This window comes from Neovison vison, chromosome 12, assembly GCF_020171115.1.
Source record: "Neovison vison isolate M4711 chromosome 12, ASM_NN_V1, whole genome shotgun sequence".
In the NCBI taxonomy this organism is placed as follows: Eukaryota; Metazoa; Chordata; class Mammalia; order Carnivora; family Mustelidae; genus Neogale; species Neogale vison.
Window position 1 is genome coordinate 47,851,680 of NC_058102.1, and position 26,702 is coordinate 47,878,381.

Genomic DNA, 26,702 nt, shown 5'->3' on the forward strand with positions numbered 1-26,702 from the left:
TGTATACTTAAACTTTTTCATAATGAAATACTGAAAGCAAATGTATGCAAAATTTTTAAAAAGTAATCTGAGAGAGAACTGATCCAGAAAAAGGAAAATAAATGAAGCAGCAAACAGAGGGGAAAATTACATACGAAGAAAAAATAAACCTTAACCAACAACCATACTATCTTGTGTATCAGTAAATGTTCATACTATTTTGAATAGCCTCATTCTATTATTTGAAGAAGAATAGGAGTGTTATAATCACCCTTCCATAAAGAGACTAACAAAGTTTTGTTTAGCAACAAAAGTATGTAAGGATAGCTGAGATTTCCAGACTCCCAGTCCTATAATCTATCTATTATACTGCATACAACTTTACATGTTAAGTATTTTACACTGGATTGACTTCATTATCAAACTCAATCTCCTCTAACAACCAAGAACATTAGAATGCTACAGTCACTGTAAAAAAGAAACAACGCCCATTTTTGAGTAAGTACGATTTAATACATGCTAGCCAAATAGGTCTCACTTAAGACCATCAAACTTTCATGACCAGAACTATGGTCTTTCCAATAAATTGAGACATGCTACCATTCCAGTGTGTCCTCTAGACAACAGGCCATTCTAATGGTCAGAAAAAGGGAGAATGATGCTAGGCAGCAAATTTCAGAGCTGGTCATGGTTTCAAGAATTCACATACAGAATTTTTCCAGTGTTTTTTTCTAAGTTATTTTGGTTGTAAACTGACAATAACATAAAAAGGGATTAAAAATCCCTGGGGCACGTGGGTGGCTCAGTCATAGAGCATGCAACTCTTGATTTTGGGGTCATGAGTTCCAGCCCCACACTGGGTATAGAGATTACTAAAGAAAATAATAATAAACTTTAAAAAGAGAAAGAAAAATGCTTAATATACCTAAATGAAAACATTCATGAAATGCACAAGTTATTATGCCATATGGTTATCAGTCACAAACTTATTAAAAGCTTTCTCAGAAATTATATTACTTGTTATACCTAAATTTTTCCCTTCTTTAAGTTAGTAAGGTCTTATTAGCTTTTGCACATATACAAATGGTATCCATTCTTACTAGTGTATTCCAAATTAGATTAATATTCATCACCGGGGCACCTGGGTGGCTCAGTCAGTTGATCATCCCGACTCTTGGTTTTGGCTCAGGTCATGATCTTAGCATTGTGAGATCAAGCCTCACATGGGACTCTGCACTGAGCTGAGAGTCTGCTTGTCTCTCTCCCTCCTTTTCTGTTCCTCCCCCTGCTTGCGGTGGTGTGCTCGCGCGTGCTCTCTCTCTTCCTCTCTCTCTCTCTGCATCAAATAAATAAATAAATAAAGTCTTTAAAAATATATATCCATCACAAACTGAAAAACACTCATTGGTCTAGCAGATAGGAGTCACAGTCCCTTATATTCTCTCTCACTTCCTTCTGTTTCCACATGGGCAAAAGCAGAAGACTCCTATTTTTCCCCTTTACATTCCCACCTAAAACAGCCCTGAGCAATAGCCAGGTGCTTCCTCTTCCTTCTACAGAAAGCCACCGCCGAATTAATTGATCCCATTTACTCAGTATACAAAGGATGTAATTAAGTTTCTTTCCAATATTTTTTTAAAGATTTTATTTATTTATTTGACAGGGAGAGAGACAGACCAAGCAAGATAGGGAACACAAGCAGGGTAGTGGGAGAGGGAGAGGCAGGCTTCCAGCTGAGCACAGAGCCCGATGCAGGGCTCGATCCCAGCACCCTGGGATCATGACCTGAGCTGAAGGCAGTCGCTTAACCAACTGAGACACCCAGGCGCCCTCTTTCCAATATTTTTATGTGTGTTTACGTGTGATTGGGAGGAGCAGGGAAAAGAAGTCTTGAATAGAGGCACAAAATAACCAAGGACAACCTTCAGCCCTCTAAAGCAGCTGTGGCACAATGAAAAAAGCAATTGTACCTGGAGTGGAAGACCAGAGCCTTAATCCCAGATCTGCCACTTTACTACTACTTAGTTGAGTGACCACCTTTGAGCATTTCTACTTGCCATGCTTAGCCTCCAATGGCACATCTTGGAAACTACCTTAACTTAGCAGAGTCTTTGATGATGATGATGATGATGATGATGATAATGCAGATGCAGAAAAAGGAGACAAAATAGAAGCAGCAGCAGAGGTAAAAGAAACAGAAATACAGAAATAGAAATAGAGATGTGGAGCTGACGATGGGAGCAGTAATCCTTAGGAATTGGTAAAGCATCGAAGGCTGCAACATGAATGAACTGGAGAATCCTATGATTCTGGTAAATGACTAAAAAAACACATAAATGGTCCTATACACTGTAATTTAAAATCTTATTTAACCAACATTTATATAGTGCTTATTATGTGTATCATTATTCTAAGTGCTTTACAATTTATTTTGTCTTCATAATAGCCTTATGACATAGGTATCCCCATTTTACAGATGAACAAACTGAAGTAGAGATAATAAACCACTTACCCAAGTCACCGAGCTAAGTGGTGGAGCCAGGATTCAAAATCAGGGAATCTGACTCTAAAACCCATGCTCTTGTGCAGCCACGTAGCTCTGGATGGATTATTTCTACTTACCTTTGGATATATTGTGTGATTTTAGTACACATCTTCCTGACCACATCTATTTTAGATTAACATTTAACATTTTAGGGGCACCCAGGTGGCGCAGTCGGTTAAGCATGTGACTTCATTTGGGCTTTGGTTGTGATCTCAAAGTCATGAGATCAGCCCATGACAGCAAGAAGTTGGCTTAAGACATTCTCTCCTTCTCAGGTGCCTGGGGGCTCAGTCTGTAAGCATCTGCCTTTGGCTCAGGTCATGATCCCAGGGTCTTGGAATCAAGCCCCGCTTCAGGCTCCCCATCCCAACATCTTGGGATAGAACCCTGCACCCAGCTCCCCACTCTGTGGGAAGCCTGCTTCTCCCTCTCCCACTTCCCCTGCTATGTTCCCTCTCTCGCTGTGTCTCTGTCATACAAGTAAATAAAATCTTTATAAAAAAAAAAAATTTTCTCTCCTCCGCCCTACACTCACCCCTCGTTCACGCACACGCGCTCTCTCTCTCTCTAATAAATAAATCTTATTTTTAAAGGGGAAGCTAATGAAGATTTTGTTTTGTTTTGTTTTTTATGATTTTACTTATTTGTCAGAGATAGAGAGCACAAGCAGAGGGAGACGATGAGGGAGAAGGAGAAGCAGACTCCCTGTTGAGCCAGAAGCTGGAAGTAGGATAGGATAGCAAGACACCATAGCAGGACACTGGGATCATGACCTGAGTCTAAGGCAGGTGCTTAACAGATTGAGCCATCCAGGCCTCCCAATAAATAAATTGTTTTTAAAAAAAAAAATTTTTTTTTTAACCACCCTACTATTTTTATTCATTCTCTTCTAAAACAAGGTATAAACCTTAAGAAACCAGTACTTTTTTTTCTTTTGAAATTTGTCAGACTTCCTGATTCTTTTTTTTTAATTTTTTATTGTTTATAAACATATATTTTTATCCAAAAAAATTTTTTTAACATTTTATTATCTGTATCCTATCAATAAGGAAATAACTGTAGTAGGTATCAAGAACAAACCAGAAACTGAGATAAGTGTTTTATCAATCATATTCACAAACTCAGTAATGAATAGTAACAATACTAAAGTACTACATTAGCCTTTCAGGAATTTATTCGTTTTAACTTTTTGAAAATATCTCATGTGCCATGCACACATACAACACACAGAATATGGACTATTGTATATTAAATTATAGTCTGTTTCAATGATCATGTATTAAACTAGTCAAATACTTGACCAACAAAATATTCCCTAATGGACACAGACACCACTTCACTGTAGTTACATTTCACTGATAACTATAAAAAACTCTATGTAATTATATCATACAATTTTTAATTGCTGCCACCACAAAGTTTTATCTAATAGCTGAGCAGAGTATTAATATTTATTAAACAATCCCATTAAATACATTTGTTATTAATAGTAGTATATCATATTCAAATAATTTCCCCTAAAGAATACATATTGGTACTTCCCAAATTTATCAGCATATTATATTTGTAGTACCATTTTGAAATACTGGATAAACTATAAAGAGGACTAAAAGTTAATTTTAATTTTATGGAGGATTTGGGATCAAACTGAATGTTACACAACCCAATTAAAACAACAAAATCAAATATATTCTTTGGAATATAGAACCAAAAACCGGACTTTGAGAAGTCTTATTAACATTAAGACAATAAACTAAATTTTGAAACAATTCCCAGAAGTGTTAATGCTACATGTGACTCTTCTCCATAAGGAGAAATTTATGCAAAATAAGCATGTCTTAAAGCCAACTCAAACAGTGTTAGGGTGAAAATAAAAGACATCTGAAGACAACTTTACTGAACACTAGGAGAAAATTTTAGGTTAAAGTAGTATAAAAACATTAACTGAAGAGTATGTGAAGAGAAACATTAATGAAACAGAAGGGGGGGTTCTAATTAACCAAAGATGAAAACAACAGAACACAAACAAACAAGGAATTCATATGCAGGGACATTTTTTGGAATTGGCATTGAAAATTAATGGTACAGAGTAATCATCAGAAAACATGAGGTCCCATCTAAAACATAAAGAGCGTATATCACATTTTCCCATGCATTCTCAATGAAGACTTTCCCTCCATTACAAATAGACAAAAGGTTTTTGTTGGTACAATTTACTACGCCTATTCTCAGCCCTAGGATATTTTTGTACCCAATCTCAAATTGGAAATGGGATGCTATCTGTCCTCAAAATGTCGAGTTACTGGCAGAAACATAGTTCCATGTCTAATAAAACTTTTATGCTCCACTACAAGTCTTTTAAGTGGTATTCTTGTTTACTTGTAACTAAGACCACCTGTGTATTTTAAAACATAAATCAAAACTTATGGGACATACTGTTCACTGATTCAATAGATCTGAATTTTTCCCTAATATTAGAATACAATCTTACTTAGCACTTACTAAACCCTACTGCTAAACAAATTAATTTATAATATATGTATCCTTCATTTTATGGAATTAGTTTTCCAAGATTAGTACACAGGGAATCCTACTTTCCCACCCATAAAAAGCAGAGAAATGTTTCCAAAGAAATACACTCCGAACACATAAGCCAGAAACTGTCTACTGCAAAGGAAGGTTGACATTTCCTTTGTTTCCATTTCCTCATTGGTAATATCAGGTACCATATGACATGCAGTACTCCTTAGGAATGGAAAATGGAAACATGTTAAGAATTAGAAGATTTCTACAACCAGATGCACAATTGTGACCAACTTAGGAAGCACGGAATTAAAACTGGTTGTCCATTTACTCACATCAGACTCCATGATTCTACTTTGATGATGAAGGAAAAGTTAAGTGTGTGTTTTTAAAGTTACACGGTAGTGCATTAAACAGAAAAGATATTCTTATATCATAAGAATTTTTCTACCTGAAAAAATATATTTTGTAATGGGATGCAATTGCTAACATAGTAGACAGTTATTTTCCTCTATAAACTATCCTTCGTTTTGTTCGTTTTCCTAAGTAAACTCTCATTTCCATCTCCCAGATCTATGCTTTAAATTCCCTTAAAAGCTCTGTCTTAAAAAATCTGTAAAGGGGCACCTGGGTGGCTCAGTAGGCTAAGTATCCAACCCTTGATTTCAGCTCAGGTCATGATCTCATGGTCTCAGCTGGGCTCCATGTTCAGCGTGGAGTGTGCTTGAGATCCTCTCTCTTTCCCTCTTCCTCTGTCCCACTCCCCCCACCCACTGCTCACATTCTCTCTCTCTCAAATAAATAAGATCTTTAAAAGTCTGTAAAAATATTTAACTAATACCAATTTTCCTTTTTGGGGGGCAAAAAACCCTTGGTGATCTCATTTCTATGAAACAGCTCAACTCTGAGCCTGAGCCCCAGGGGTGAAGTAGGCCTTCAGAACCTACCCTTTTCCTTTGCTTTCTCCCGAGCCACTATTTTCCATCTCATTCCTAGCACTGAAAAGCAAAATGCAGAGAAACATACTGCTCCACCACTCTGGCTACTTCCTACTAACAGCTTCTGACTCAAACTCCTCTTAGGAGCCCGAGAGAAACCCATTCCTATCACTGTAGAACCTCGTGATACCTAATAAATGTACTGAGTAGAGCTGTTGATGGTCCTCTTCACACACAGCAGTGGCAACTGCAGTGCTTACTGATAGCCACACAACAGTAACCATCTGCAGTATGCAGAACTGTAAGATCCAAGATCTCTACTTCCCAGGGTACATACCCTGCACTACCCATGGGGCTGTGAAGATAACAAATTTCACTCCCATGATAAAGCTGACTTTTAAAAAGCTGACTTTAAGAAAAAGTGATTATCCAGGGGGATCCAAGCTAACCACATAAACCCTTTAAATCTAGGTCTAAGTAAGACAGAGAAGCCAGGGAGCCTGGAGGGTGAGACACACTAGACGTGAGCAACAATCTCCCCAGCCGACTTTGTAGATGGAAAGAGCCATGTGGCAAACAATACAGGCAGTATCTACAAGCTGAGCGTGGCTCCTATTTAAGCAGCAAGGAAATGGGAGCTCAGTCCCACAACAGCAAAGAAGCGAGTCCTGCTAACAATTTGAGCTTTGCAAGTAAGCTTTGGAAGATGCTCTACACAAGAACTCAGCCCATATGACAACTCGATTTCGGCTTTGCAATACCCTGAGTAGACAACCCAACCACACCATACCCAGACTTCTGACACACGGAACCCTGAGCTAGTTAATAAATGGGTGTTGTTTTAAGCCACTGAGTTTGTGGCAATTTGTTACACAGCTACAGAAATGAATACAGGGACTCCTTGGAGGGTAAGGGTATAGGCTGCTACTGCGGCAGGTTTCAATTTACCAATAGAAACACCACAACAGGAAGGCCTGATACAGAGCATACAGATGACCGAAAACTAAAGAAGGGTCACCATAATGAAGAACATGCTTGGAAACTGCAAACTGCCCTGCTTTTACTTCCTTCATATTTATCATTACCAGAACAAACATACTGATTTGTTTGGTGCTTCTTTCATTCACTGGAATGAAAGTGCCATTAGAACAGGGACATATCTCTCATTCTCCCGCTGCACACCGAGCACCTTAAAAAATGCCTGGCACGTAGGCAGGCAATACATATTTCCTGAATGAGCCATCTATAACCCAAATTCAAACCATGTTATATATGAAGTTTTTTAGACTAAGAAACTGAGATAACTACATTATCAATTGAATATGCTGCACCCAGCAAAGTCCATCGTAATAAATAATTTCCTTTAATACAAAACAGAGGGGCACCTGGGTGGCTCAGTGGGTTAAAGCTTCTACCTTCGGCTCTGGTCGTGATCTCAGGGTCCTGGGATAGAGCCCTGGATCTGGCTCTCTGCTTGGCGGGGAGCCTGCTTCCCCCTTTCTCTCTGCCTACTTGTGATCCCTGTCCGTCAAATAAATAAATGACGTCTTAAAAAAAAATCCAAAAAAAGATACATGTCTCTCCATATAGTTGTTTCACAGATGCTCTTATAGATGCCTGAACAGATGCAATCCATTAAAGAATATTTGCTGCCTGGTAAACATATCAATAATAACAGAATGGCATTTTGGTAAACAATATGATCATGAAATCCCAACATAAAACTATTGAAGAATTTATTTTCAGTTGATGGGGCCAGTTCAAGTCCTTGCCTCTTTCCACACAACCACCCCATCTATGCAGAGCCAGAGTTGAAGAATCCTAATATCCCTGAAGAAACACAGAACCAGAAAAATCTCCAGGTGAGCAGCAGAGCATATTTCTACACGGTGGATCACATTTCCATCTCGTTTCTTTGTTGTAACAAATCCCATGTTGCTCAAAATAGGTTTAAAATAAGTTTAAAGGCCCTAATACGATATAAAAGAAATATCGTAATAATCATACTTCCACTAGAAACAGATTTCAGACTCGAGCACTTTCCAGAGCATGTAATGGCAAAAGAGATACCCAGTTCTCTTTTAACACATTTCTTTTCTGCCAGAATCAATTACTTCTACAGCACTTCCCAACTTAAACAAGGTACATTCCTAAAAATGATTTTTTGGTTGGTTGCTTGGGAGTCATGAACGTCTTTCTGCCCCAAAGAATCATTGTTCTAAATGATGGTTAGATGATGCAGTACTATACTTCACGATGGTTACAGGGTTTGGGGCCCCGACAACTGCCGCTATGTATTTTGTCTACTTACACTTCATCTCATTCTTTAAAATGGGGCAAGGGACTAAGGCTGAATCATCATATGTATCAATTTGATAAATTTTCTCAAGTACTCCAGTTCCTAAATAAAACTTTTTTACATTTAAAAAGGTTAATCTCAAATCGGGACCACCTAAATTCAGCTTGAAAAAAGGTGTGGAAAGCACACATTCCTGAAAACAAATTTTATAATGCAGAGAAAAACAAAGCACTATTATGGGTAATTCACAGAATGATTTTAGCACTATAAACTCAAAGAACTTCCAAAATTTATTCAGAGTTCAAGGACAAATTTTCATTTTAAAGACAACAAAGAGCTCAGGTTCCCGGGCTGCAGCGGGAGGCATGCCAATTAGTTCCCGTGCACCGGTCCAGGCCGTTTTTTCCGCCAGCATGCCGATGTTCGTGGTGAACACCAACGTCCCTCGCTCCTCCGTGCCGGACGGACTCCTTTCCGAGTTCGCTCACTCAGCAGCTGGCGCAGGCAACCGGCAAGCCGGCCCAGTGCATCGCGGTGCACGTGGTCCCAGACCAGCTCATGGCCTTCGGCGGCAACAGTGAGCCGTGCGCGCTCTGCAGTTTGCACAGCATCGGCAAGATCGGAGGCCCGCAGAACCGCTTCTACAGCAAGTTGCTGTGCGGCCTCCCGTCCGATCGCCTGCCATCCGATCGCCTGCGAGTCAGCCCGGATAGGATCTACATCAACTACTACGACATGAACGCCGCCAACGTGGGCTGGAACGGCTCCACCTTCGCCTGAGGGCCACACCTGCCCAACCCGCCCTCACCAGGCCCTGCCATCCACAATATTGTCCCACTTCACCCCCCACCCCCACAGCAACCCCCACTTCCAAGTCCGGCCAAATAAACGGTTTGGAGGCTGAAAAAAAAAAAAGACAACAAAAATAAAAGTAAAGTGTTAATACACTAACTTCACCAACCCACCAAAAGTTAAAGGAACTTCACACCTGTGACCAGTGTTGGTTCATACCCTGGAGTATGACAGAGAGACAAAAACTGCATAATAACTATTCCTCAAAATTATTCCCTATCCCTATGAAGATGTACAATCAAATTTCCTAAAAATAGGATCCAAAAGGGGGCAGGGGAATTCTATTCCTCTTTAGGGAAACTGTAATTGTGTGCATGCAAATGTGCATACATAGGTATTTGTCTATATATATGGCAGCCTAATTTATGCTTATGCCTGGATCTACAAATTAATCATGACTATTGAAGTAACTAGCCCTGCTAAAATCTGTCATAAGCTTAACATGACCGAAATAATGTTCTAACAGTTACTTATTTGAAAGCCATGAATCTATTTCCTCATAAATGTCTTGTTCTTTCTCCACATTTTTATTCACTATTTATATATATACCCCAGATAAAACTTGCTAACGCACCAAGGAAGTATTTTATCATTCTCTACATGTTTGCCAGTGGGAACTGGCGGAATCCAAATATATGAGAATTACCAGAATGCAGAAACTTCTTAGTGTGCATTAAATGGACATAACCATATCCTGATAATGCAAGTTATCAAAAACCTTCCCTTGATTTTTCAACAGCATCACACATACCTTTTTGAAACACCCTAAGACTTCTAGGACATGATCGCTCTCTCCTGGTTCTCATTGTGTGACCACTCACTGCCTGTTTCCACAGCAGATTCCTCGTCCTCTACCACAGCTCAGCATCTCCCAAAGCATGGGATATATACCACAGTAGGTGACACATATATAATAATGAATCGTTTCATGAGAAAGTTATTAGCTTGTCAAGCCCTTGAGCCTTCTAATTACAAAGTCTTACTGTTTTGTTTGTTTGTTTGTTTGTTTCATTTGGGTTTTTTTATTGAGTAACTTAAACTCAGAGGATTTATCTAGCTAAAATTTAATACTATTCTATTTGGTGTCATCACTTTCATTTCTCCATTGCCAACTGCTTAAAGCAAGTTATATTTGTTTGCCATTTTTAGCACCAATATAATATTTCCCTTTAAAATAAATGTATTTAAGTTAAAAAGTCACTTAAAGAATAATAAGGAAATAATTGCATTTTGGAGTGGTCCTTGAAACAGTGATATATCAGAAACACTGTTCTGACCAGAACTGTGGCTATTTCTAAACTCAATTCTTCCTCCACATTTTCTCACTGTGATCACCCCAAATACTCAGCGAAGCTTCATATTTCAATTTCAGATATTGTGCCAGAACATCTGATGCAATACCTTCAAATAAAACCCATTCTCTTCTGGATCACTCTATCACTACCAACACCACTTCCAACTTCACCATCAGAAGCTAGCCAAATTCCCCTTTCCCACTATTCACACAATCTCAAAACCTAGGCATTATCTTCGTCTACTCACTGATTTCCAGCAGTTACCAAATTCACTCATTCCCAAACACGTCTTGGGTTCCTATAGCACATGAATAAAATTATATCATCTTAGAAAACCATTTTCTTTTAAAACTTCATAATCTATGAGAAGAGAATCAAGCCTTGTAGACTCTTTCTCCAAAGTTTTGAGGTGGGGGTGCAATCAGGAGGACATAAGATTAAACACAACTAAAAAGAAATGCCTGAGAATATTAAAGTGGTTATATTTCTAAATGATAGAAATAAAAATAGGTACCATCTTCCCCACATTTTTCTGTATTTTATACATTTACTGTATTTTTATAATCAAGAAAAAATATATTCTACAAAATGTTCCCATCCAGACTCATTTCTCCTTCCCTATTCAAGCATTCTGGTTCAGACTCTCATTATGTCCTCTTGCCTAGCCTCTAAACTGACCTTTGTGAAGTTTACTGCCCAATATGTTATACATACAGTTATAAGAATAATATTCCTGAAAAGTTACCTTTACTAAATTACTCTTTTATTCAACAACCTTTAATGACTCTCTATTACCTGTAATAATAAGAGTTTTCTGCTCTACTAACTTTTCAGGTTAGCTATTATAATCTAGACCCAATCCTACCAATATAAAATAAAGGAGGAAAACAGTATTATGACAAGTCAAATATTAATGCTTTATCAAAAAGTTAAATTAAGTTACAACTATTTAAGATTCCAAATCTGGCATGCTGTTAGTAGTTCTGTAGATACTATTTCTCAATATTCCTAAAAATTAGGATTTTCTCAAAATTCCTATAATTCCTAAAATTCATTATATATTCAATTTTGAGAGACTCCCATGTTAGAGAACTACACCACCAACCTAGACTGAGTTTAGCATTGCAAACTACAGTCCAGTTAGTCCAAAGGTATTAACGGGTGTATCCACACAACAAAGATATACTTATACTGTAGCAGAGATATGAGAAAATAATTAATGGAATTTCTAATAGTATAAAATCAACACTAGTAGGAAAGGGCCAGGCCACCAAGCACAAAGTAAATTAAGCCAAATATATTCAATGTACAGTTTTTCTTCTAGGTCTTCATTTATTTGAAGCAATTGGTATTTTGCTCTAGAATAGATCACCTAAAGGTTCTAACTCTGTAATATTTAGAAGGTATTTACTTAGCACTTTTTTATGCCATTTCTTTTATTATTATTATTATGTTCAATTAGCCAACATATAGTACAACATGGGTTGGTGGGCAAAATTTACATAAATACTGAGGCCACAAATGAATACTAATGGCACACACACAAAAGTTAAAATTAAATAGACAATCAGGAAAGGTCCTATTTTTAATTAGTATAATCCTTCAGGGTACCTGCAGCTTATCTCTTCCAAAGTCGATGAAACAGTACATATAAGAAACAAACATTAAAATGACAAGTGCCATCATTTGTCATTTTAGCAATACTCAGCTAAATTTCCTAATTCTTCTGATGGTGGCATATTTTAACATATTCCAAGGCCACTTTAAGCAATTTTTTAAACCACATTAGATTTTAATGGAAGCTTATCAAATTCCTAACATCCACGATCCATCTTAATTAACTTAAATGGCCTGAGACAGAGTAAGACCAAAAGGGCTGATGCCCAAATGTCTGAGTACTTTGCTGAAAAGGCTGAGCTCCAGCATACCCAAAGTGTGTTAGAAGCAACTTTTTAAATGCACAAATGTAACAATTATTTTTAAACCAACAATTTTAGAAAAATAGCAGTTCCTATCTAAAGCTTATATAAATATAAGACATTGGGTTTGCAAATGTCAGCAGAGTTTCAAGATCCCTTTCTAAAGTAATAGTCTCCTGTTTTGCTTGGTATCTTAATTTGCCTTTAGTTTCAAAACTAAGCTTGCCAACACTATTCCTCTCAAAACCTCAGGAATTCCATTACTAGTTTTAAGCTAAATTAAAGGAAAATAGACGCATTCAACCCATGGCAGAAGTATGCACAAAGTGTTTGTTGATGCTCATAAATAGGCTGAGAAATTCAGACATGTCTGAAGGACAACGGGTGTATAGTCAACTCTGTTTGGCTCCACCATGGAACCAAACAGAAAGAGAATTATTGCTACCACTTCAAGGGGGACCAGCCCAGATACCTTTAAACCAACTAGGATATAACAGAACATTCTCTTTAAGTCAGAGCCTTTGTGTATGTCTCCTCTTCAAGGAAGAATGGTTAGAGTACCCTTTAAAAAAAATCCGTATTGGGGCGCCTGGGTGGCTCAGTGGGTTAAGCCGCTGCCTTTGGCTCAGGTCATGATCTCAGGGTCCTGGGATCGAGTCCCGCATCGGGCTCTCTGCTCAGCAGGGAGCCTGCTTCCTCCTCTTTCTCTGCCTGCCTCTCTGCCTACTTGTGATCTCTCTCTGTCAAATAAATAAAATAAAATCTTAAAAAAAAAAAAAAATCCATATGAAGCCAAGATGTCACTGTCCTCTCCCCCAAAACAATGCTTAAAATGCCCTCAACACTGCTCACCCACTTGCCTCCAAAAAAATATAAAAGATTTTTAAAAAGAGAGCTATAAATGCTTTACAGATGGTTCTTTGTCTTATCACCAGAAATCTTTTCTATTCCACTTCCCCATCCTCAGCCTCTAGAAACCTTCTGACATTTACAAACACGTTCACTGTCCATCCCTCTCCACCACCTCCATCAAGCTCTAATTCATCTCAAGTCACCTGAATCCCAGATATCAGGATCTCCTGAATGGGACTGATAAAAGAATGCAAGTTACTGAGAAGGAAAAGGAAGGAAAATCCTATCTTTCTCACTTCCCTGTCCCAGCACAATCAGGTAGCAACAGAAAGAAAGAATAAACCACCTCGGGTTCACTCTATAGCTCTTTCTCACTCTTTTACCTCCAACTCACTCACTGCCCGCCTCCAGGCATTCTGCTCCTCAGGCTTCACCCTATCTAACCCCTAGGCTCCAGCCCCAAGTCGTGGAAATCACAGCCCAGCTTCTTAAGGTAGGGATGGAGCCAGATGAATGAATTTCCACCAGTATTTTAAAGGGTGTTTTGAATACATTGTGATATAACGGGTTACATCATTTTTTATGGTCTGACCGAGTAGGCTAAACACCATTTTTGTAAGACTAATTAGAAAAATAGGCTCCTAATTCCAAATTTTTTTCAACTCCCCATTTCCCCTATACCCAGCACTTAGCCAAAACCCCTTTTAAGCAATTCGTTTACAAGACAGAGGCTACCTATGTAAAAGAATAAAATTCTTATGACTGCTAGTAATTAAAACAATCCATTTTGACAAAGTAAACAAGCAAATGTCAGTAGCTTCTGCAATGTGAGCAATCCATTTGCAACTACCTTATTAATAAAAATAAAGAAGATAAATCTAGTTAAAAACAACTCAACCAACTGGTGATCATACTTATGCAAACACTGCCTTATAAAACTAATATTCTAACTTTAGAAAATGAATACACCAAGAACAATTTGTCAGTATCTATCAAAAATTTTAATGCATATATATAGTTTTGGCAAAGAAATTATACTTCTACAATTTGAAGTACTGATATATTTGCACAGGAGTGAAATATACATAAAATACTACCACACTATTTCTAAAAGATAGGAAAGAAGCTTAATGTCCACCAAAAAGGGAATTTATAGTATATTCAACACAACGGATTGGACACAGCTAATAAAAAGAGTAGGTATAGTTGTAAATGTAGAAAATTCACTACAAACAGCAACTATCTCAAGGGAGGGGAGGACCTACAAGACAGGGAGGTAGGAAGGAGACGTGCTTTTCACAATAAACCCTTTTGTACCTTTAAATTTTGGACCATGTACACATACTGCCCTTTTGGTTAAAAATGAATAAGTTAACGGGCACCTGGATGGCTCAGCTGGTTAACTGTTCGACTTCTGATTTCACCTCAGGTCACGACCTCGGGGCCCTAAGATGAAACCTTGTGATGGGCTCCCACTCAGTGGGACAAGTACTTGAGAGTCTTTCTCTCTCTCCCTCTTCCTCCGTCCTTCCCTGCTCGTGCGCGCGCACGCGCTCTCTCTCTCTCAAATAAATAAATAAATCTTATTAAATAATGAATAAGTTAAAAATTTGTTAATGAATTTAGACAATTCTCCCTGATCTTCTGATGCATAAATAGTTCTACTTGTTCATCTGCAGGCAATGTTAAGTGGGACTGAGAACGTACGCTTCTAGAGGTTCCCCAACAACCAACGTCCCAGAGTAGAGGGCACATCTTCTCCTTAGTGAGAATGTGTACAACTATGGCAGCTTTGCATCACTCAGAGCAAAGTATAAGAGATGAAGAGATACATGAAGAATTTATCTCACTCACTGCAACTTTGATAACATAAATAAAACTGGATGCACTATAATTCCGTCAGCACTCTTAAAAACTGTACTTTACCAAAAGGAAAAAAAAAAAGAAAAAAACTATCTGGTTGAAATTCCTGGTTAGGGGCTAGATCACAAATGGCTACATGCACCAGAAATATTTAGTAAAGAATCTAAGTACCAAAATCACTGAATCCAAAAGGCAGTTAAAAAACAGGGAGAAGGGGAAGGACAAAGTCGTGGACAATAAGTTTCCAATGGCAAAATAACAAACTTTTAAGATACCATTTTCTAAAGGAATTCTTCTTATCTCTTAAATTCCAAGTAACACTGAATAAAGTGCTCCCTCAACTAAAACTCAAGAAATTAAAAGAAACAGTTCAAACTCTAAAGCTAAGTTTTTTAAATGTTGCTACGTAATATGATTTTTGGTTTTGCTACTACCTGAAAAGAACAAATAACAAAGCTGCTAATACTAATCTGATGCCCTCTTCCACCTCTGCTTCAGACATTTATTACAGGGGTGCCTGGGTGGCTCAGTGGAATAAGCCTCTGCCTCCGGCTCAGGTCATGATCTCAGTGTCCTAGGATCGAGCCTCACATCAGGCTCTCTGCTCAGCAGAAAGCCAGCTTCCCCCTCTCTCTGCCTGCCTCTCTGCCTACTTGTGATCTCTCTCCCTGTCAAATAAATAATTTAAAAATTCTTTTTAAAAAAAAGTTTATTACAATCTGACTGTTCAATTATAAAACCAGAAAACTAGGGAAAAAAATCTTGAAGGGGGTGGAGTATATAACATGGTAATTAATAATTAGGGAGAGGATCACATTTATTTTTTGTAAAGTAAGAAATCCTTTTGGGGCACCTGGGTGGTTCAGTGGGTTAAAGCCTCTGCCTTTGGCTCGGGTCCCGATCCCAGGGTCCTGAGATCGAGCCCCGCATCAGGCTCTCTGCTCAGCAGGGAGACTGCTTCCTCCTCTCTCTCTCTGCCTGCCTCTCTGCCACCTACTTGTGATCTCTGTCTGTCAAATAAATAAAATTTTAAAAAAGAAAGAAAGAAAGAAAGAAATCCTTCTACTGGATCTCTTGTTAACAACACTGATTTCCATCTGAGCATACAGCTATTTGCTATGTACCATTCTAAATTTACAGACTTAATGATCTGTTTAAAACAAAACAAAAAAATCAAATTATATAGCACAAAGATTTGTTGTCATAACCAATTAGTCTAATGAGGTCTAGAATATATCAAGTAAATGAAAGATGCTAGCTGGCATATCAAAAAATCTATATATTCCTTGGCCAGATTCAAATACTTAGACCAATGCAAACAACAAACTAACTCATGAAATAAAGATGTACTTAAGAAAATAGGAGGTAGGGGCGCCTGGGTGGCTCAGTGGGTTAAGCCGCTGCCTTCGGCTCGGGTCATGATCTCAGGGTCCTGGGATCGAGTCCCGCGTCAGGCTCTCTGCTCGGCAGGGAGCCTGCTTCCTCCTCTCTCTCTCTGCCTGCCTCTCTGCCTACTTGTGATCTGTCTCTGTCAAATAAATAAATAAAATCTTTAAAAAAAAGAAAAAGAAAAAGAAAATAGGAGGTAAAAAAGTGCCAATTATTATGTGGGTGGAGTTTGCATATCTTGACATTTACAAAGAAAAAGGGCAAGAATGTTATCAGTTGACAATTTTCATTTTCATTCTGTATTTTTTACTAAATTATTCATTAGGCTCAAGAGTATTTGAGGTACTTGATACACTCAATTAAAGAGTACTGCTAAAAAAAAAGAGTACTGCTAATAATAATATTAATTATAATCAAATCAAAGTCAGAGTTTAACAACTACACAAATGAGTATTTAAATTCATATCAATGAATTTAATTCTGAGTCAAGGACCACCAAAGGTTTTACCAAAGGTAAAACCAAGAGTTCCTTAAGTGATTTTCAAGATTTAGAAATAGCCTAATAATCTCATATACTATCTGAAATATAGCTTTCTATGCTAACTAAAATAATTAAATTTCTTTTTGGAAGGCTGGAATTTAAACTCCATGTGGCAACACCAATAATCTCATAGTGATCAGAAGCCCCGGTTGCAGTGATAAAAATAGAAAACCTAATGAATTATTATGTAATATATGTATTTTATTTTGTGGCAAAACTTTTTTGGATTCTAACATCTGGAAGTTAATGGAAATTGAGTATTTTAGGTTTTTCTTTTTTCTCTTTTTAAAGACTTTATTATTTATTTATTTGACAGAGAGAGATCACAAGTAGACAGAGAGGCAGACAGAGAGGAGAAGCAGGCTCCCCACTGAGCAGAGAGCCCGATGCAGGGGCTTGATCCCAGGACCCTGGGATCGTGACCCGAGCTGAAGGCAGAGGCTTTAACCCACTGAGCCACCCAGGCACCCCGCTTTTTTTTTTTTTTTAACTGTTCTAAAAAAGCAAAATGTAAACTAAAAATACACACCAGATTCTAAATATTGACAAAACATTTATCAGGAAAAGGTTAATGTGTTCTGGGTGAGCACAAAAAGAACCTATGAATTACTGGCTCAACTGATGCTTCATGAAATAGCAAGTAATAACATGGATAAAGATGAATGCTCAGATCCCAAACTATGAAGGAAATTTCATAGGAGGAAGAGCAAAGTTTATGTCTGTGTTCTCCACTCCATCTTCCCCGTTAAGTTTTCATTTCACAATTTCCTCAGCAGTTACAACACTGCAAGATTTTAGACATATTTTTCACATACACATCCAATATAAAACAAAACAAATTACTGTAAGCCTAATTTTCACCTGGGTATGTGCTCTTATTTTTTATAGCTCTTATTTTTCTTTTAGCACAAAAGAAATACTTAAGTGCAAAATAAAACTAGGACCCAAGATGTGGAATAACCACAAAAACCCTACCCCCAAGCACAACCTGAAGACCACTCACGTGTACTCACTGAACTGACTAAATCAGATGACCTAAAAGGCATCGAACACCTCACAGTAGGTATGAGGACACACTATATTTCAATCTATTCACATTTCAGGTACAAATCCTGGACTCTACAGCTTAGTATCTGTCTCAGGAACGTTATTCAACTCCCTGAGGCCTCAGCTTCCTCATCCGTAAAATGGAAGTAAGGTTCATAATTCAGTAGAAACTCTTTTAACAGTCCTCTATTTTATCATCTTACAGAAATAACGCTCTCCAGTCCCTCCATAAATCACCCCCTGATGCCCACCGCAGGCTGACCACTTGCACCTGGTAGAGTCTTCTAAGCAGACCACTTTCTTAATGTGCCCCCACCCTTCTGCTCACCAAATGAGCTAGACACTTAACAAGAGCCAGCTGTTTCTGACAGATTCTGTCTCTGAAAATTGTGTTGAAAAATTCAAAAAGATTCAAAGGCTAATTAACTTTTAAAAAGTTATTATGGAATTATATGTACATAAAACAGCTTTAAAAGTGTAACAAAAAAATCATAAAACATAGAAAGATTTTACAGAACACATTGAAAATGCCTTAAATTCTCTCTTCTATAGGAAAGGGATACTGTTATGATATCCAATAGACAATGACTCCTGGGTGGAGATTAAGCCAAAAAGATGATCCAGATTTCTTTTCTTTTCTTTTTAAGATTTATTTATTTACTTTGGAGAAAGAGAGTGCAAGTGGGGGCAGGGCCCAGAGGGAGAGGGAGAGAGAAGCTTAAGCAGACTCCACACTGAGTGCAAAGCACAAGGTTGGGCTTGATCTCAAGACCCCAAGATCACCACCTGAGTCAAAACTAAGAGTCAGATGCTTAACTGACTAAACCACCCGGGCACTCCCTAGACAATCCAGATTTCTAATCAAAGAACCCATTGACAAAGAAAAACACTGACACTATAGAGGGAAAGAAACGGTGAAGGAATGTAGTATATATTCAAGTTAGTATTACAAATAATGTATCTTTTTTATAATTCCCTGCTAATCAAATTTTTCAATTATCTATTCCACATCACGTATGAGATCCTCATATCTAGCTATCCCAAAAATTTAAGGGAAAATTGTGAAGACGAAATAAAGAACTTGCACAGTGCATGGCACTTAGACTAAAAAAAACAACTAAAAAACAACTAAAAAAAACAACTAAAAACTTGTTTTACTTTAAGGGTTTTGTTATTACCCTGACGGTCTACTGCTCTAAGAATATAACATTTCTGAAACATACAGAAAAGCAAAAAGTATACAACTTCCTTGTATTTTTTTTTTTATTCATGCACATTATACATGCCCCATACATTATTGGCCATATAACTTCTGCAGTGGTCGTCAAAAAAGGGAAGACATTTAATCCTAATGAATGCCCCAGATTACACAGAGTCCCTAGGATTATACTTAACCATAAGGATAAACATCACAGTAATGCATTAACATGATTGCACGACCGTGCACCTAAAGCTGACAAGAACATAAGAAAAATGAATGAGGTGCCAGTGTGTTACCATTGGAGGGAGCAGCCATTCTCTGTTGAGCGAATAGATGGGAAAGGTCAAGGATCCAGACTTAGGATAGTAATTAAGAGATAATGGCAGAGACCAAAGAGAACCAATGCAGAAACTGGCAATCATTTGACAGGTAACAAACCTGCCAACTAAGGAGGTTACAGTTAAGGTAAAGACAAGGATCTGGTGATTCAACCTCTTGCTCGGAACTGCTGAACACTAACAGAGATATTTAAATGCTTTTCTAAATTACTTAAAAGTAAAATCACATTTTTAAAAGTTCATGTCATTATGACATTACAACCAATTTTCTTCTTCAAGGAAAAAAAAGTTACATAAAGAACTGTACTCTAAAATTAGAACAATGAGGGTGCCTGGGTGGCTCAGTGGGTTGAGCCGCTGCCTTCGGCTCAGGTCATGATCTCAGGGTCCTGGGATCGAGTCCCGCATCGGGCTCTCTGCTCAGCGGGGAGTCTGCTTCCTCCTCTCTCTCTGGCTGCCTCTCTGCCTACTTGTGATCTCTGTCAAATAAATGAATAAAATCTATTAAAAAAATAATAAAAAATAAAATAAAATAAAATTAGAACAATGAAGTACCTTTTTCACCTTATTAATTTGGGGGGGGGGCCAAGGAAGTAACACTAATATCCAATCTAAGAAGGATACATAAAACAGTAATAGTAATACTATCCTCTTGAAAAGCAATTTGACCAAATGTTTCAAGACTAATAAACCTTCATATCCTTTGGCTCAATATCACACATCTGGGAATCTGCCCTAAGGAAATAACTAAAAATATGAAGAAATCTATATGCTCAAAGGTGTTTTCTGCAACATTTCTTGTAATAGTGAAAATTAAATACGATGGTAACAGAAAATATTTAATATAACATTAAGTTAAAAAAAAAACAAGATTGAGCATATACTAAAAATAGGATATAAAACATCATATGAACAAGGCTGTAAAAAACCTCCAAAATGATGACTATTAGAGTGATGGTTTCAAATTACGTTTTTTCCATTGTCTAACATTTCTGAAATGTTATTCTACTTTTAGAATTAAAATAAATTATATTTTTAAAATATGTACCTCAAAAGATTACATACTGTATTATTTCATTCACATAATATTCTCATAATGGCAAAACTACACAGAGGTGATGCTAGGGAATTCTTTGGTGGTGATGAATAGTTCTGAATCTTGATTATGGTGGTTACACAAAACTATACATGGGATAAAACTGTACAGAACTACACACTTACACAGAAATGCAGGTTTTTAAAAATGGTGAGATCTGTGTATGGTTTATAGTCTAGTTAACACAAATGTACCAATACCAACTTCTTGGTTTTCATATTCTATGACAGCTACATAAGATATCACCACTGGAGAAACCGAGTAAGGAGTATATAGGACACTATTGTTTTTGCAACTTCCTGAGTCTCTACCTCAAAATAAAAGATTTTTTTTTAAACACATGTGCTTGTGAATATATTATGCTTTTTTTTTTGAGGGGGTGGGAGATAAAGGAATGTAAAATGAGCCATGAAATACAGAATTTCCAAGACACTACTACATACTAACTATGCACAAAATCACGTATGAGGCAAATAGCAGTCTTTAGATTGAACCATAACTTACTTAGGTCAGGCTTTAATAAAAGGCTTCAATTTAAATGAAAGTATCAATCAATTTTCAGAATATGCTTAACTGAATAGTTCTGAATCTCAAACCCTATACTTATATATTCCATTAAGCAACAGCCCTCAGAATCCTCTCCCTTGCCAGAAAAGTTTCAACAGATATAAATATGATTTTCTTACATATATTCAATTTAAATACATAAATGATTAATATAGACAAAGGATATAATAGTTCATGACCTCTAGTTTGTGCTACTTGACAGCAACCACATCCATCTTAACCCTCCGTCTTAACCTCAATGCCTAACATGGTTCTTAATACCTGGGCTCGCAAGAACCATTTACTGACTCACCAACTCAGTGAATGAATCCATGTTCTAGCCAAGATTCAATGCCCAAGTCCCTCCAGCTTTAACCAAGAATGGGACATAGAAAGTAAGAGGTCAGAGAAAAAAAGGCATGAATTTAGCTAGGGACCAGCTTCTACCAATTCACCAGATCAAAAGATTACATTAACCAACACTTCACCCTAGTTTATCAGGATAAAAAGTGACTTTAGGAAAACCTAGAATCATTTCGTCCCATCACCTAAGTCTTAAAAGAATTGTTTAATAACTAGAAAAAGAATTGAACTAGTATCAGAAAGTCCACTTCACTAATCTTCATCATCTAATGTTTTCAAGAAAACCAAATTTTCTTTGCTATAGTCAAATACATCAAATTTTTGATCTAAAAAAACTTAGCTAGTTATACAAAGCATTAAAAACCCCTTCCACACAAGCTCTAAGCTCTCAGTGATTATATGTACATAATTATATATTATATATGTAAATATAAACACAAAATACATAAATAACATGACTACAATAGAACTACCTTATAAAACACTCGTCAGGGGTGCCTGGGAGGCTCAGTGGGTTAAGCCTCTGCCTTCGGCTCAGGTCATGATCCCCCCACACATCGGGCTATCTGCTCAGTGGGGAGCCTGCTTCCCCCCCTCTCTCTGCCTGCTTCTCTGCCTACTTGTGATCTGTCAAATAAATAAATAAAATCTTTTAAAAAATAATAAAATAAAACACCAGTCAGACAGCAACTCATGTCTATGTTGTTAGATTTTTTAAAAGATTTTATTAGTTTATTTGGGAAAGAGAGAGGGAGAGAGCACAAACAGGGGGAGTGGCAAGCGGAGGGAGAGGGAGAAACAGGTTCCCCATGGAGCAGGGAGCCTGACCTGGGGCTTGATCCCAGAAACCTGAGATCATGACCTGGGCTGAAGGCAGACACTTAGCTGACAAAGCCACCCAGGCACCCCGATGTTATTTATCCATTCAAAAGTTCAAGGTACTGACAGTGTAACAGTGAACAAGTCACAGACAAGACCCTAAGATTACAGTCTATCTAGTAACCTAAAAGGCAAGCATAACTAGTAAAAAGAATCTTAAGAAAACCAGGGTTTAAATTCCAATGCCACCTCTTTTTAGCTATGTCTCTAGTCTTTATTTCCAGGACTTTAAAATAAAATCATAAAATATAAAAATGCTTAGCAAACTAGACGACCCTATACAAATGTAAGGTATATTACTATACTTAAGTTTTTCATCAAGAAAAAAATAAAAAACACTAGGATACTTCCCTACAAGTTATTTACTACTTGTAAGGGAAAAAAAGTAACTATACAGTAAATAAACCAGATAAGACCTTTGGCAAAATTTAAGAAAACAGGATACTAACCTCCAGGGGTTTATTTGTAAGCTCTAATCTATACAATTTTAAAGTGCTATTAAAAATCACTCTGCAGAGACGCCTGGGTGGCTCAGTGGTTTAAAGCCTCTGCCTTCAGCTCAGGTCATAATCCCAGGGTCCGGGGATTGAGCCCCGAATCGGGCTCTCTGCTCCGCGGGGAGCCTGCTTCCTCCACTCTCTCTGCCTGTTTCTCTGCCTACTTGTTATCTCTGTCAAATAAATGAATTAAAATCTTAAAAAAAAAAATCACTCTGCAAAATTAATACAGCAAAACAAACAGCAGAATCATATCTACAAAGACTTCAGATATTGGAATTATCAGAGACAATGTATAAAATAAGTATATTTAATAGGTTTTTAAGAAATAAAAGATAGCTTGACAACATGACCAAGAAAAAGTATAAGACTACCAAAAATTAATAAGGATAAAGCAGTTGTAAAAAGAACTACATGAAACTTCTAAAAATGAAAAAGGTATAGTAAATAAAACTTTTTTTTTTTTTGAAGATTTTATTTATTTATTTGACAGAGAGACAGAAAGAGAGGGAACACAAGCAGGGGGAGTGGGAGAGGGAGAAGCAGGCTCCCCGCTGAGCAGGGAACCAGATGTGGGGCTTAATCCCAGGACCCTGGGATCATGACCAGAGCCCAAGGCAGACGCTTAACGACTGAGCTACCCAGGCGCCCCTAGCAAATAAAATTTTTAAAAACTCAATGAACATGCTACAGCATGGATGAACCTTGAAGACATTACAGTAAGTGAAATAAACCAGACACACAGAAGGACAAATAGTGTATAATCCATTTATATGAGGTACCTAGAATAGTTAAATTCATAGAAAAAGAATGTAACATAGTTCTTGCCAGGGGCTGGGTGGAGAAGACAATGGGAAATTATTGTTTAATGGGCAGATTTCAGTTCCTGATGATAAAAAAAAGTTCTGGGGATGGACAGAGGTGACAGTGAATGTACTTAACGTCACTGAACACTTTCAGATTTAAAGTGGCAAATTCTACTTATGCATATTTTACTATAAAAAAGAACATAATATTTAAAGTGAAAAAAAATTTTTAATTCAATAAACTAGCTGAACACAGCTGAAGAAAGAATTAACTAACTGGAAGAAAGGATCTAATTATCCAGAACACAACACAGAAAGACAAAGAAATGGAAAATAGCAAAGACAGGTTAAGAGGCATGGAGGCTAGAGTAAGAAGACCAACTTCAAATACAAGTGAGGAGAAATTGGCCAAAATTTCTCCAAAATGGTTGAAGACACCAATCGTCAGATTCCATGGCCTAGTGAATTCCAAGCTTGATAAATAAAGAAAAATCAACGTCTAGATATATCAAGATGAACGTGTGGAAAACAGATTTGAAATATTCTAAATAAAGTTTAATAAAAGAATGACAATTAGATGGATTACAGAGTTTTCAACAGCAATAAAAGCCAGAAGAGAATGGAATAAGATCTATAATGAACAAAGAAAAATAATAACTGCTAACATAGGATGCATTCTCAGAAAACCCATCTTCAGGAATGAGATGTAGATAAAGACATTTTCAAACAAACTAAATGTTTTCCAACAACAGACCCTCACTGAATAAAGTCCTAAGAGATATATTTCAGGCAGAGAGAAAATGATCTTAGACCCCAAACAAGAGGTCTGCGATGCAAATGAAAATGATGAGCAAAGATACTTGTAAAGCAGAGGCAAATTAAAGGAACAGTGTTTAAAAAAGTAATCATATCTCAGGATGCTTGGGTGGCTCAGCTGGTTGAGCAGCTGCCTTCGGCTTGGGTCATGATCCCAGCGTCCTGGGATCGAGTCCCACATCGGGCTCCTTGCTCGGCGGGGAGCCTGCTTCTCCCTCTGCCTCTGCCTGCCATTCTGCCTGCCTGTGCTCGCTCTCTCCCCCTCCCTCTCTCTCTGATAAATAAATAAAATCTTTAAAAAAAAAAAAAAGTAATCATATCTAATTTGTTGGGAGTCAGGGAAAACTAAAATAAAGGAAAACTACATTAAGTTTAACTTCCAAACTGGAAGAGAGAGGGAAATGAAATTTTCTTTAATTCAAGAAAATTAAAAGGAAAAAGGCATGATTAACACAAAATTTAGATGGTGGTTTCTTAGGAAGCGGGTCAGAGAACACGAGTGGTAAGGAGTATAAATTGACTTCAAAGATACAGTGAATGCAATTTATTTTACAATTGTTTAAGTTGTATATTCAGTATACTGTATGCTTTTGTAACAAAAGTAAAGTTTTTAAATCAACATAGAAGAAAAAAATCAAGACTAGTGATCACTCTCTAAAAATCTAGAATACTTCACAAACCTTGGTCTTAAAAATTGAAACAACAGGAGCGCCTCAGTGGGATGATCTGTTAAACTTCCAACTGGGTTTGGGTCAGGGAGGTGACATCAAGCCTGTGTGCGCCTGCACAAGCGTGGAGTCTGCTTAGAGTTTCTCTCTCCCTCTCCCCTTGTCTCTCCCCCCAACATGTGCACGCCAAGCTCGAGCACGCCCTCTCTTTCTCTCTCTCTCTCTCTCTCTCAAATAAGTAAATAAATCTTTCAAAAAAACTGAAACAATAAAAATATTATTTCATTTAAGAAATACTTATCGAGGGCCTAATTTTGCCTATAAATGAGCTGAGGGATGGCATGAAGATTTCTAACATCCCTTCTCCGTGTCTTCCTAACCCTTGAGAGCAACACTATCTAATACAGTAGTCACTGGCCGCAAGTGGGGCTGTTCACATTGAAATCAATTAAAATCACACAAAATTTCAAATTTAGTTCCTCTGTAACACCAGACACATTTTAGTACTCAGTAGGCGTATGAAGGCCACTAGACTGAACAGCAAAGATACAGAACACTTCCATCATTACAGAAAGTTCAATTAGACACTGATGCTATATTTTTATAACGTGAAATGTACTGATAATTGAATAATCTTAAATATAAAAGAACATCTTAAAATTGATTAAATCTCCTCTTAAAGGCATTTTATTTCTATGAAACTACAGCTCCTTGATTAGTATACAAAACAGTTTGCTGTCTGTTAAAAACATATAAAAGTGTCAATAATTGTCCACCATCCCAACAGAAACCAACAGAACACAGCATTTTTTTTAAAATGAGTCAAAATGAAGCAGTTAAGCACAGTGCCACTAAACTGTCATGCAAGCCATGTCCTAGAGATATGAAAAATCCATAGGATGACCATACGGCCCTTGGGGGCACTAATTTTAGTTGACTTTAAGACACTGTTTACATATACATAAAATACCAAAACGTGAAATTCATGTGAATTTTTAAAAATAAAACCCTACAGGAATCATGAAATTTTCTACTTATAGCAGGACACTTTGGGCTACCTCTCCAGACTTCTGAGCATACCATTCATTTCTGCCAATAGGAATACTTTGGAGGAAAAATCTAAGCATTGTTAGAATAAACGTATTCCATATGATTCTTTTATTTAGAATGAACAGTAATATACAACGAAACTCTATAAAACAATAACATCCTTAATATCAAAAGAAGCAAAACTCCAGTCTCCTTTAAAATTAAAAGACAGAGGGCCAAAGCTATTTCAGCCTAATCTGAAATTTTGCTTTAGGCATTCTAACATACTCAGTATTTCTACAGCACTCCCAATTTTTAAGGTTACTTAACCAAAACACTAAAAGGAAACAAATGTTAAACCTTAATTTAACATTTAGGCGAGATCTGCACCTTAAATTTTCTGCACCCCCCACCCCCATGC

General features: G+C 37.3%; 1 protein-coding gene and 1 pseudogene across 4 annotated transcripts in view; one reads left to right on the forward strand and one right to left on the reverse strand.

The window, feature by feature from the left end:
- The window catches only part of FRS2 (fibroblast growth factor receptor substrate 2), a 152,793-nt gene that overhangs the window by 88,483 nt on the left and 37,608 nt on the right, over positions 1-26,702 (reverse strand). The window lies entirely within an intron of this gene.
- On the forward strand, positions 8,698-9,075 carry LOC122892366 (annotated as a pseudogene).